Here is a 12,363-nt window from a genome sequence, read left to right as displayed (position 1 = left end):
CGATTATGTTGCGTCCTATCCATACTTGGGGCTTGAGATCAGTGCAAGTGCCGATTACGAGTTAATCAAGCCCAAAAAAATCAGAAGAGTGAAGCAGCTAACGCTCCAAAGGCATAGGTTTGCGGGTGAACATGCAGGCTTTTCTTTAGCTGGGCTAATCCTGCTCTATAAGCAATGTTTTGTTCCATCGTTGCTGTATGGAGTTGAGGCACTCGCCATGCAGGACTTTTCCTGGTTGAATAAATTGGACGGACTCTACTGGCGTGCAATGTTGGGCATGGGTCCTTCATGTTCAATGGAATATCTGCACCTTGAACTAGGTTTGACATCCCTTGGGGGGTATGGCAAGCCGTGCAAGAGGATGTTTCTACCTTAAGTCTCAAAGAAACCTGAGCTGTGAGCTATTGGCAGCAGTAGGCAGGTGCCATGGGTTCTAATTTCGGGTCACTTAACCAGAGGTTATTTGAAGAGTTAATCTGGTGCCCGAATTTTGGTAAAGGCACCCCATGTACACACCTTCAGAAAACCTTTGAATATTTTTTTGTATATGTGGGACTGGTATAGGAATTACACCCACTTGGCCACAATAAAAGGCTACGAAGCAGTGTTCCATGTGGTCCACCGTTACTCGAAAATGCAACTTTACTTATTGCTTTGTCCAGATCCAGTTGCTAGGACCTTTTTGTTAAAATTGCGCACAAACCAAATGCTGGTACGATCTATAACGGGACCATACCTGGGCCTTTTGCCTGAGAATGGATATAATCGTATTTTGCTGCTACGGACAAGCCAGAAACTGCTCGGATTATGCTCACACAGTGTGCATAATTGGAAGACATATATATGTATAACCTGGGAAGCCTGGACCACAGCTATGATGGAATCCTCACGGATTCTTTCTGGCACTGTTGCTTGAATGCTGACTCCACTGCGACGCAAATTGCTTTGCTACGATTGTGGTGCCACGTCTGAACATTATTAGTCCAAGGGACTTCCCCTTCCTGATTTTCCTATTCAGACACCTGTGAGGACACTAGTAATAAACAAATGGCACACCTACAAGGTCTGACGAGGGTTGTAGTTGACTGGTATGCCTTAGGTGACAATGGATGCAAGACTGGTGACAAGCTTGATGCGCCACTGTTGGTTATCAATTAAACAAACTGACGTCTGTTGAACATTTGTTAGTAACTGTTTTCTCCAAATTATACCAATTGGGTGGTAGCCAGGCAGGGTATCCGACCACACTCCATCTGACCCTGCCAACTATATCAGCCCTAGAAACAAGGCTAACAGACCCATCTTGGGGTATGTATAGACTCCCCCGGCACAATGGGGCGGTCAATCAGGTAAGTACTGCCCCAGGGAACCTCCCTCAAAACTTCCCTCAGAACTTCCCTCAGGAGGGAAGAAAATCTTCACCCCCCCAACCTAGGTTTCTTTCCCAGATACCCTTGAAACCCCAATTTCCAGAACAATCCTTCTCTCTCTCCCCGCTTTCAGGACAATAGATGCCCAAATCAGGGAGAATGGAAGACCAAGGATGGAGGGTTATCAAGGAAACTCTCGATACCCAAGCTACTCTGGGAGAAGGGACAGCTACCCTTTATGGGAGCAGCAAAGGAATGAATCCAGACCTCCCTACCAACCAGAAAGGATGTCTCAACTGGAGTGCCAGGTCCAACATTCAACATTTAACACAAGACCTGGTCACATGTTCAGTGCTCAGCAGAGCCCTCAAATGGAAATTGCAGGCCAGAACAGCGCAACTTGGTGCACCCGAGCAATGACAGGAATAAACCTCTGACAACCAACAGGTTCCAGAGGAGGGGTATGGGGAGAAGGGAGATGCAAAGCCCTAGAGGAACCTTCCTTTCTCACCAGAACAAAACCCCTGGAAACCTCTGAACCCGAACACAAATCTTCTACCCCCGAGAAGGTGGAACCTAGGGAACAGATGCTAAGTAGGAGAAATGAAGAGCAAAAGAGAACTCAAGTTGTGGAGGAAGCCTGCATCATCCTGTTCGAAGGGGAATAATCCATGGAGTATTTAGGGAAGACAATCTTCTCTTTCAGGGATGGAGGGAACCCATGCAAGGAAAAATGGGTCCCAAAAGATCCTGATTTAGACTGGGTAAGTATGGAGACTGACTATGAGCGACACATTCTTAAACCCCAATAATCTCACCCAGATGACCCTGAAAGCAATGAGGGATCCTCCCCCCAAACAGGTTCGGGTAATTGTCTCCAGGAAAAGGGAGACAGCAAAGAATTGGGGAAAAAGGGGTCTACAAATCCCATAGATATCTGGGTGCAAAATCTTCTTTACAGATTCCCGGACTCTGACACAGACAACTGTCCAAGATCACACAGTGTCAGAGTTCAAAATAAAACAAATTAACTGCCAAGCTGGCTCAAAATGCAAATTTTCTTTGTCCCCTTGAAGAGAGAGAAGGAAGATTTTATGCCTCTGCGAAGGTACAGGTTCAATGTGCATTATCAGCGCTGGTGGATATTGGATCCCAAGCCACTCTCCTGTCCAAAAAGGCCTTTGACCAAATTAATTCAGGAACGGAGGAGAGTTACCAAATTCCCCTCACACCTCTTCCTGGACAACTCTAAAACTTTGATGGAAATGATATTTACATCAAAGGAACTGCAGATCTGGAGATCAAAATTGGGTGACATAGGGTGAAACACCCAGTGATAGTCGTCACTCCAGAGGGCACACCCTGTCTACTGGGGAATGACTTCCTTCAGAGGTTATCACTCCTGATTGACTACGTGAACAAGGTCCTCAGGACTCAGACTAACCAGCCGATGAAATTAAAACAAAGTACAAATTATGTGAGTTTAAATGGCACATGCCACATGATTGAACAATGGTCAGATAAAATAGAATTCCACTTTAGGAACAATCAAGTTCCAGACACCGCTGTCATCTCGGTAGGAGTGCAAACTCGTGATGGAAACCCTTCTCCATTTTTGAAAATTAACCTTGCTCTCAGTTTTAAGTGGCATTCCACACTGGAAGGAAAAACTCTGAAATGTTATACCAATCCACAATCTGAAGAAAACCTAAATCCAATGATAAAAGATGATGAAAATCCAGCTCCAAGTTTGACTGACATCCAGAGAAAGGGTAGACAGCTGTTTTTCCCCATTCAGGCAAATGAGGGGGGAGCCTGTTCTCGCCAGAGTATGCCTGAATAATGGAAGAACCTTCAACAGCGAAGCATTATTTAGGAAACCCCCATCAGACCATTCCCACGTTTAGGTTGATTGATAACTGGGAAATGGGCCAGGAACCTCCAAATTCCAAACATCTCCTGCCTAGCAGGTGCGTGCTAAGAATTTCCAGTGGCGACAAAAGCATAGAACATAATTGGTGGGTTGTGAGAGATGTCCCCTCCGCCTTTAACTTAGGCAGTGATATTCTCAATTGATTCGCAATTAATTTGGACCTAATAAAATACAAAGCCTGGTCCTGACTAGGGGGTGACTCCATGGGCTTTATCAATACTGATAAAGCATTTTGGTCAGCTCAATTGCTGCTGTTTGAAGTCGATGTTCAAATGGGAGAAGAGGTCACCATCCCAGGACAGGTATGACAATTCACAATTCCCCTAAAAATTATGCGAGGACAGAACCTCAAAAACAAGAACGCTTATGTACATTTGAATTATCACCTCCAATAGCAAGGTTTGTATTTACATCCAACACCCCTAGTTGACTTAGAACATGACACCATTCAAGTATTGGTGGATAACAGCAACCCTAGAAGTATCACTTTGGGAGCAGACACCTTTATTGGTTGATGCCCAACATTATTCTATTAACTTAGGTAATGAGATCATCGGACCAATTCCAAATGACTTTTGCAATTTTGACGACGATATCCCTCCGGAAAAGATTTTTATCCGGAAAGGGGGGAACTTCTTGGTGTACTCCTCCTACCCTTATGGTGGGGAAGAGGTGACCTGTCACATCAGGAACGATGAGGTGGTATTTCAAGTCAACAGTGACTACCTTCGATCCTGGAAACCTCATGTCCTGGCCAACAGCATAACAAGAGATATCTCCACCCAATTGGAGGATACCACTGAAATTGCCAAACCCGAGGTCTTTCCAGGCTTTAAGCAGATGGTCGAAGAATGAATCAATCTCGAAGATGCATGTGAGACCAAGGAGCAAAAGCAGAAGCTGAAGCAGGTGGTTTGGGATTTTCAGGATATCTTTGCCGATTGTGGGAGCACAGAGATGCATTCAACCTCCATACCTACGGATCCTGAGATGGCTTCCATATTTGTGAAGCAATACCAGTTGCCTCTTGCGTCTATGGAGTCACTCACAGAGATTATAAAAAACAAAGAATCTGTGGGATAATTCGTCCAATCCACATTACCTTTAATAACCAGTTGCAGAAAGCCATAGCAAAACTGTCCTTTCAGAAGGCACAGTGGTGTAAGTCCCTTGTGAACTTCTGAGGGCAGGAAATCACCCCTGACAGTCTCTGTCCCCAGGGTAAAAAGGTGGAAGCATTATTGAAATTAAAAAACCCTACTGCTCTGTGAGTTCTAAGAAGACTTCTTGTACTCACAAACTATAGTAGAAAGTTAATTGAAGTCTACACAGAGGTCACCCGACCCTTGGCCCATTTACTAAAGTCCGGGGTCAAGTGGGAGTGGGGTCCAGAGTAATCTGAGGCAGTAAAACAACTAAAGAGAAGCCTTGCCAAATACCTTGTTTGGCTTGAATGATATGATATGATAGTTTATTTATATAGCGCCTATACACAATGTGTTTCAAAGCGCTTCAAGACAAGGGAGGGAACAAGGGAAAAAACAATGACATTCGTACAGGCCATGAACAGTAAGGATGTGAAATTAACTATCGTACTTGGCCTAATGACATTTCAGATAGTGCAAGAGCTATGACATAGATAAGGAAGGGAGGGGGAGAGTGGAAATGAAATGGAAACAGACAGGCGACTACCATACTAGACCTGACAACATTTCTGGTAGAGCCGGAGAAAACAAAAGGTGAGAGAGGGGTGCAGCAAGGGAGGGGAGGAACAAAACAAGCGACTATCAAACTAGGCCTGGCGACATTTCAGATAGTGCTGGAGGGGGTATGGGGAGGAAAAAAACAGTAATGGGAGGGTGGAGGAAACAGACGACGTTGCTATCATATTAGACCCAGGGACAATTCTGATAAAGTGCATAGAAGAAAGTAAGGGGAGGAGATAGGAAACAGAAGAAGGGAAAGGAGGAGAGAACAGAGTGTAAGCAGTCAAAAAGAGTGGAAAAGCAAGAGTGGAGAGTGAATACAATTGCAGAAGTCAGTAGTAACGCATAATGTTGCAAGCCAGGATGCAAGATGACGATGGGAACAGCATGATTCAGGGCCACCATGAGTACAAGATGCAAAGGAAGTCCAGCATGAGAGTTGATAAAGGGTGACGCACCATGAATGAATGAAGTCCATAAAAGTCAAATCCAGCATTGGCCACAAGACGATGATGGTGAAACCAGAATGTATCCGGATAGACACCTGCAGAAGTAGGCTTGAGGGGGGTGAGAGGGAGCAGGGTAGAAGAATCAAGCAAAACAGGGTGTGTGTGAGAAGGGGGGCACAAGGGAGCTTACCCCATAAAGAACACGAAATTCTTCTTGGAGATGGGGTTCTCAAATACTTGCTTAACATCAGTATTATACCACAGCACTACAAGGTCAACAAAATAATCTGGTATGCGAGCAAGACGTCCTCTGTGGAGGAAAGATTTTACAATTGCAAAACGGCACTCCTGGAAATGGTGAGGGCGTTGAACAATTACCTCCCGTTCATCTAGGGGGAGCACATGATTGTCGAGACTCCTCACCAGCCCTTGCAATATCTCCAAAGTGACTAAATCTGAACAGGGAACGTGAGTAATTCTAGAATTACTTCCTGGATTCTGTCCATGCAAGGCTTTCCTGTAGATGTCAGATATGGCCAGAACAAGAAGAGTCCTACTAGCGCAAGGTTTGGCTGACTTGCATCGCTGTGCTCAAGAAATCTGTCTAGAGGACGAACGTCTAAAGCCCAAAGACAATATGGAGGTGTATTTTATTTCCCCGCACAAAGTCTATGAGGAAGACACGTGCCAGGGGATACCCACAGTTTATGTGTATGGGTGCTCCTACCATGTTGATAATCATGTGGAAAAAGAACTAGTGGCTGACGTTGGGAATGCCTGGGTGAATGATGCCCCAGAGCCCTCTGCTGGGTACCAAATAGGTCTCCAAAGTACTCAGGTGGCAGAATTGATGACGGTACATCAAGCCATCCTCACTGCTGTGCAACACCAGCTCAAAGAACTGGTCATAATCAGTGATTCAGATTATGTCAGGAATGGGTTCGTGGAGCACCTGATCAACTGGAAAAATTGAGGCATGCTGTGTGCGAATAACAAATGGCTCAAGCATGGAAAATCAATCCAAGCAATTGATGATCTGGCCACCGCTAATGAAATGACCATCTATTGGAAAAGAAAAAGAGGTCCCTCTAGAATAGAGGGACCAGACAAAACTGGAAATTACTTGGCTGACCAGTTGGCCAAACCCGGAGCCAACCACAGGCATCTCATAGAAACCAAATCCCTGTTGGGGTAAATCCAGGTCACTGCTGTCACTAGGTTCCAAACGCATTGGCCAAAATGAACTCTCAACTACCCAGTGGAGTAAAGAAATCCCAGATGCTGATTTGAGTACAGCACAAAAAGGAGAAATGATTATTGGAAATGTTATCAACATACTGAAGACCCTGGGAATTTTCCTCTGACCAAATCCGATTATATCAGGAAAGAGGATCTCTGAGTGTTGATGAAGTTTTCCAAAATGTTTTGAATCCAGAGTTTGTTGGTATGGAGATCCATATCTGGATGTGACCAGTGGGTGGTACCTACCTCATTCCAAAGCCTGATGTTAAGTCACACCCATGACGCGGCCATTGACGGTCAAAGGGGGTTTCATACAACCTTAGAAATCTTGCGAAAGGTTGCATAGTGGCCACACATGGGTCTGGAACTTTATCTCTTCTTGAAGGGGTGTCTTGTGTTTCCTCAGTTTCAGCCAAGTTCCCTCACACACAGAGCTGCCCTACAGAAAAGGGGAATGACACTGCCTGGTCAGACTTGTAAGTCTATTTCATCGGGCTGGGATTCGCTCCTCTAGAGGAAAAAGTACATGTTGACAGTGACTTGCTTGTTTACCAAATGGGTGGAATGTCTTCCGCCCCAAATTGCAAGGCAGAAACAGCTGCCTCCATAATGATCAATCACATCTTCTCTTGCTTCGGCCTTCCCCAAAGGATTGAGACAGACCGAGGAAGTCATTTTTCCAGTGAGGTGATGACAAAGATGTGGGAGATAATCAGGGTAACGAGAAAACTCCACATTGCCCGCCACCTGCCTCGAGTAGGGGAGTTGGAGGTACAATAAAATGATTGTGGGCATCTTGAAGAAGTTTGTGGCGGACTCTGGACCTAGTTGGGACATTCGATTACCGCTTGTCCTGATGGCCATCAGGTCTACACCATTTTCTGCGATGAAAATGTCCCCATTCAAGCTCATGAATGGCTGAAAAAAAAATGGTGCTACCTCAGCATCTGCCCAACAAAACTCAAGAGCAGACCTTGATCAACGCGTCCACGACCCATGAGTACGTTGAGAATTTACCTTAAGCACGCTTTTGTTTACGTTGAGCAAAATTTAGTCGGCAGAGAAAATGAAAACCCACTATGACTTAAAGACCACCAAGAAAGAGTACGAAGTAGGAGACATGGCCTACCTGTATAATTTCCAAAGGAACCAGACCAAAGAGCGGAAGTTCCTCACCTCCTGGTGCAGTGCTTTTGAAATTGTCGGTAAAATCTCACCTGTCACCTATAAGATCTGCATCCCTAAAGGAGAACAGACAGAAGAGAAATGGGTTCATATCAATCAGTTGAAAAGCTGTCATGACAGACAGAACATGCAACTGATTGAAGAAACAGTGAGGGTAGAGCCCAGGAACCATCTGAAGAATAAAGATGAAGAATGGGAACCCGGGTGGAGAAGATCAAGCATTTACAGGGAGTAGAACAACTTATACTTATTAGGAAGTTACCAAGAATAATTGTCATTGTCTGATATTTTGATGCCATGAAATGTAAGGTGTTACTTGTTGTTTGTTGTTAATTCTCACTTCAATACAGGGAAAATTCGTATTGTGTGAAATACGTAACGCATCTTTTATTGACGGCAGATTCAATTAAACTCTGTGCCTCTATAGGCTAGAGGTGGAGCTACCGGAAAGGGAGGGGTCCAGGACCAAAACCCAAAATCCAAAAGAGTGGAGTGCAGACCAGAGCACCACCCCTCAGGACAAGGAAACTAGTGGACATGCTCCCACAGAGATCCATGGAATGAACCCAGGTCACAAGGAAACAGACACCCCACTCTCTCCTTGCTCTTCTCTATGTCTCATTGGAATCAAAGGCCCAGAGGGGGGATATGTGGGGTGAAATATAGCCCATGATTGCTAGACATCAAGAGGTCAGACTCATTTGTAAAAGCCCACAGAAGTATTAGGCCAGCACAGAAATGGTGATGTCAGATATAAGGCCCATTGAACCTAAATCACCAAGGAAAGAAAGTGGGCTCTAAGTTCAAAAGTGTGAAGTTATGCACATTGCATTTCAGCAAGTAAAAGAAAGACAGGTGAGTGCCAATGCCATTTCACCCAATCCATGGAGAGCTCCACCTATACATAAAGAAACATGTGTGGACATTATCTTCAATCTAATACCGGATTGTGCTCCAAGCAGCTAAAGTGAAACAGAGTTCACTACAAATTGCAAAAAATAAAATAATTTCCTTTTCGTTTTTCCCTCATTGAAATGACAGTATGCGGAGAGAAGAGTTTGCTAGAATTTCAAAGTTTCAACATGGTTTTCTCATGTAACTGCCCTGTACATATGGACACTCCAGAAATGATACTCATGTATTTTGAAACTGGGAAATTAAAATATTACATATGGATAAGGTCCAGGTGCCTTATAAGATGCAGTGTGAATGCAATAGTGGGTGAGTTTAAAAGCCATTTGTTTGCAGGATACATGAGCCGGTCATTTCTGAACCTCCAAGACCGTTCCTCTGCTGCCCTGAAGACAGAGGTCTGGTTGTCACTATTAATCAAAAGCCATTACTTAAATATATAGGAAGAAATACATTCCTTAGATCGAAACCATGGTGGGAAACAGAGAAGCCCATGCCTGTTCTTGCAGAAGAAGTGTCCTTGAGGTCAAAATTCCCATAAAAGGTCCATTAGGGTTGCTATCAGGGCCTCACAGGTCTTGAAGAGAGATAGGCTAAGATAAACATGAGCCAGCCTCTGCCTAGTCACATGTTTAAGGATACATGAAACTTAGAGGAACAAGTGTGGGGGTTAGAGTGAAAGAGGCATGTTAAACCGCAGTTTGATTAATAGAAAAATACATTTTATTGCACAAAAAGGGCACAATAGATGCCACAATGGTCATTCCAGACTTTTATTAAAGGTGACATTAATCCCCTTTGAACCATGCTAAAACTATTTTTAGGTGATACACATAACTAAAGTTATAAATGAAAAATTGATTCGGGCCTTCCCTTAATTCAAAGAGATTTGAAAGTTGGTGTAAGGATGAAGGCAATAATTAACATGAAGATTATGAAGTGGCATATTTTTCACTGATCTGGTACATGAGTAAATGAAGAAAAAACACATCTCTTTATAGTAAGGGTGTGCCGACTTCCGACTAGCCTCATCTGATTTACCTTTAAATGCAGTTCTCAAAAATATATTCATACATGCAACTATTTGAAAATTAGGGTACTTGCGATGTCAATAGATTTTGTGAATTTTAAAACATGCCGAGGCCACTGTCAAATTTATATGACAAAGCTTTCTCCTCCCAAAGCTGTCCTGACTCACTCCCCATCTCCTTATCCTATTAGCACACAGGTGGGAGGTGGATAGAGAAAATCAACCAATCCCTTCCGCAGGAATCATGACAAGCTCGTCATGTCATTTGCCCTAAAAGTAGATCAGTTTAAATAAGAACTGGGCTTTTGTCACTTATTTCGTGAGGCAACCTGCTGCTGAGCTCTTTTGTGAGAAACATCCTAGCAGAGAGGCCTAAATCATTCAGTGGAGACAGGAACCAGGAGACATAGAAGTTGACTGGGAGCCTTTCGAGGATTCAGAGGAGACCATCCTTGACTGACCCACAGCCGTCCCAGCGGTGTCCTGCGGTTCCCTGATGCCCATTCCAAGGCCTCTCCTGTAAATCAGTGAATTCACCTATTGAAATCACAGGATCTGTTTGTTGGCATTCTAAAAGAACAAGGTCTTCCAAGTGTATTTTGAGCCGGTATAGACATGAAGATTTTCCAAAGGATTAACCACAAAACCCTGTTTTCATGTGAGTGTGCAGGGTGCAAAATGAAATTCCCCATTGATCCCCTTCATTTTAAATCAAAAGGGTGAAGCCCAGTAGTGCCTTTGCATGTGCAGGGTGCAAAACGTAATTGCCCCCTTGTTCCCATTGTGCTCTGACCAAAACTACAAAGGCCTGCCTGTTCTTTTTAGGTGTGACAAAATTAATATCCAATAGCGTTTTTTTTGCCCTCATATAGCATCTGTGATTAGAATCCCAAAAACGATTTTCCCATTGTGTTCCCACTCTCTGCCACTGGCCTTCAATTCGGAGGGGTCAAGTCTCATTGATGTTTGGAGGATGGGGGTTGATGGGAGGAAAAGTATTATAACCGAATTGGCAAACACTGAGTGTGTTGAATTGTTCTTTTTCTATATTGGTGAGTGATTTGAAAAGACATTTGTGATGGCATTTCTCAGTATTGTCTCTGTGTTGGTGCCTTTACGGAAGTCCTTTTTGTTCTTGTGTTGACACAGCACTGGTGGCTGATGTTAGTCTATTTGTCAAATTTGGTTTAAATAAATTAATAAATATATATATTCTGACTACACACCTGCCTGGTTCTTAGTCCATTGTGGCACCGGGTACTTGTTGGAGTTGGGTGCGAGACGGGTTGGAGGCCTTACCAAAATGAACCATAAAAAAAAAGAATAGTGGTTTATTGTGCAGCACATTCACTGGGGGGAAGGAACTCTCTGAGTTGAGTGTGACCGTGTAATAAACCGTGCCAATCCAAACACGGATGACAAAAGCCTACCTTAAATTGTATTCCTCCAAGACTGAGTTCATCCGTGTCGTTCTCCCGTCAAGCAACAACTCCTACAACAATGGCTGGGCGACATGCACCTGGAAGCATTTACCCCACAGCTGTCAAACTCAGAAAATCCTTGGGTTTAATTCCTGACAGTAACATTTCCTTCCAAAAGCACACAGCCAAAAATGTGCAAACTGCAAAGCTTCAGGAGTTCAAACTCAACAAAATCATGGTGGTCCAAGCACTCGTGGTCTCACATATAGCTTGGTTAAGCCCCCTTTTTACTGGGCTTCCATCTGTACACCTAGCCTCGGGAGCATAGCTTGGGGCAACGCGCTCGTATTGGAAGCAAGACGACCCTGAGCAACACAGGTTCAATCCCGGGTCCGCGCTTAGAAACCTTTGGCTATTAAGCGCGTTATAAATAAGCAATTACAATTACAATAGCCCGCCTCAAGGCAGCCCACCATGCAGCAGCCTCATTAAAGGCACTCGTAAATCTGACCATATCTCTCTTACTGTCTGAACTTTATCATCACCCCCTCCCTTCCAGGATCAAACTAAAAACTGCACGTATCACCTACAAAGCAGTCTCAAATTCAACACCAACATACTTGGAGGCTAGACTTCACCCCTCTAGCACCTCACGTAGCAAAACCATTAAAACGTCTAAGCTAGCTCATAAAAGAGAAGACTGACAAGCCGTGCTTCTCCTGCCACACCCTGGAAATCCTGCCCTCCCTCCACCAACCGTACTGTGCTACACAAAAAATGCCAAGACCAATGCAGGCACCATCTCGTTGTAAAGCACCCACCTGTTCTTGAGCTAGGTTTGTGCTATAGGCATTAAAATAAAATAAAAATGAAAGTGCTGACATTAGCAGTTCCCTGCCTGTGATTTAAACTGTTAATAAAATGAGCCCCTATTAATTAATCTTTTCTTACACACTTAATACTGTTGCCCCTGAGCTATCCTCCCAGCATTGGTATACACACTTTATTATACTGAGCACCCCCCTTGTGTAAAAATCTTTCCAGGCTTCCCCCCACGAGCTATATTTGCTTATATGGTCTAATAAATGCTTATATTCTATTAAAAACAGTCACTT

This window comes from Ambystoma mexicanum, chromosome 2p (genome assembly GCF_040938575.1).
Source record: "Ambystoma mexicanum isolate Mex_15411 chromosome 2p, UKY_AmexF1_1, whole genome shotgun sequence".
In the NCBI taxonomy this organism is placed as follows: Eukaryota; Metazoa; Chordata; class Amphibia; order Caudata; family Ambystomatidae; genus Ambystoma; species Ambystoma mexicanum.
Note: the sequence above shows the minus strand (reverse complement) of the source record.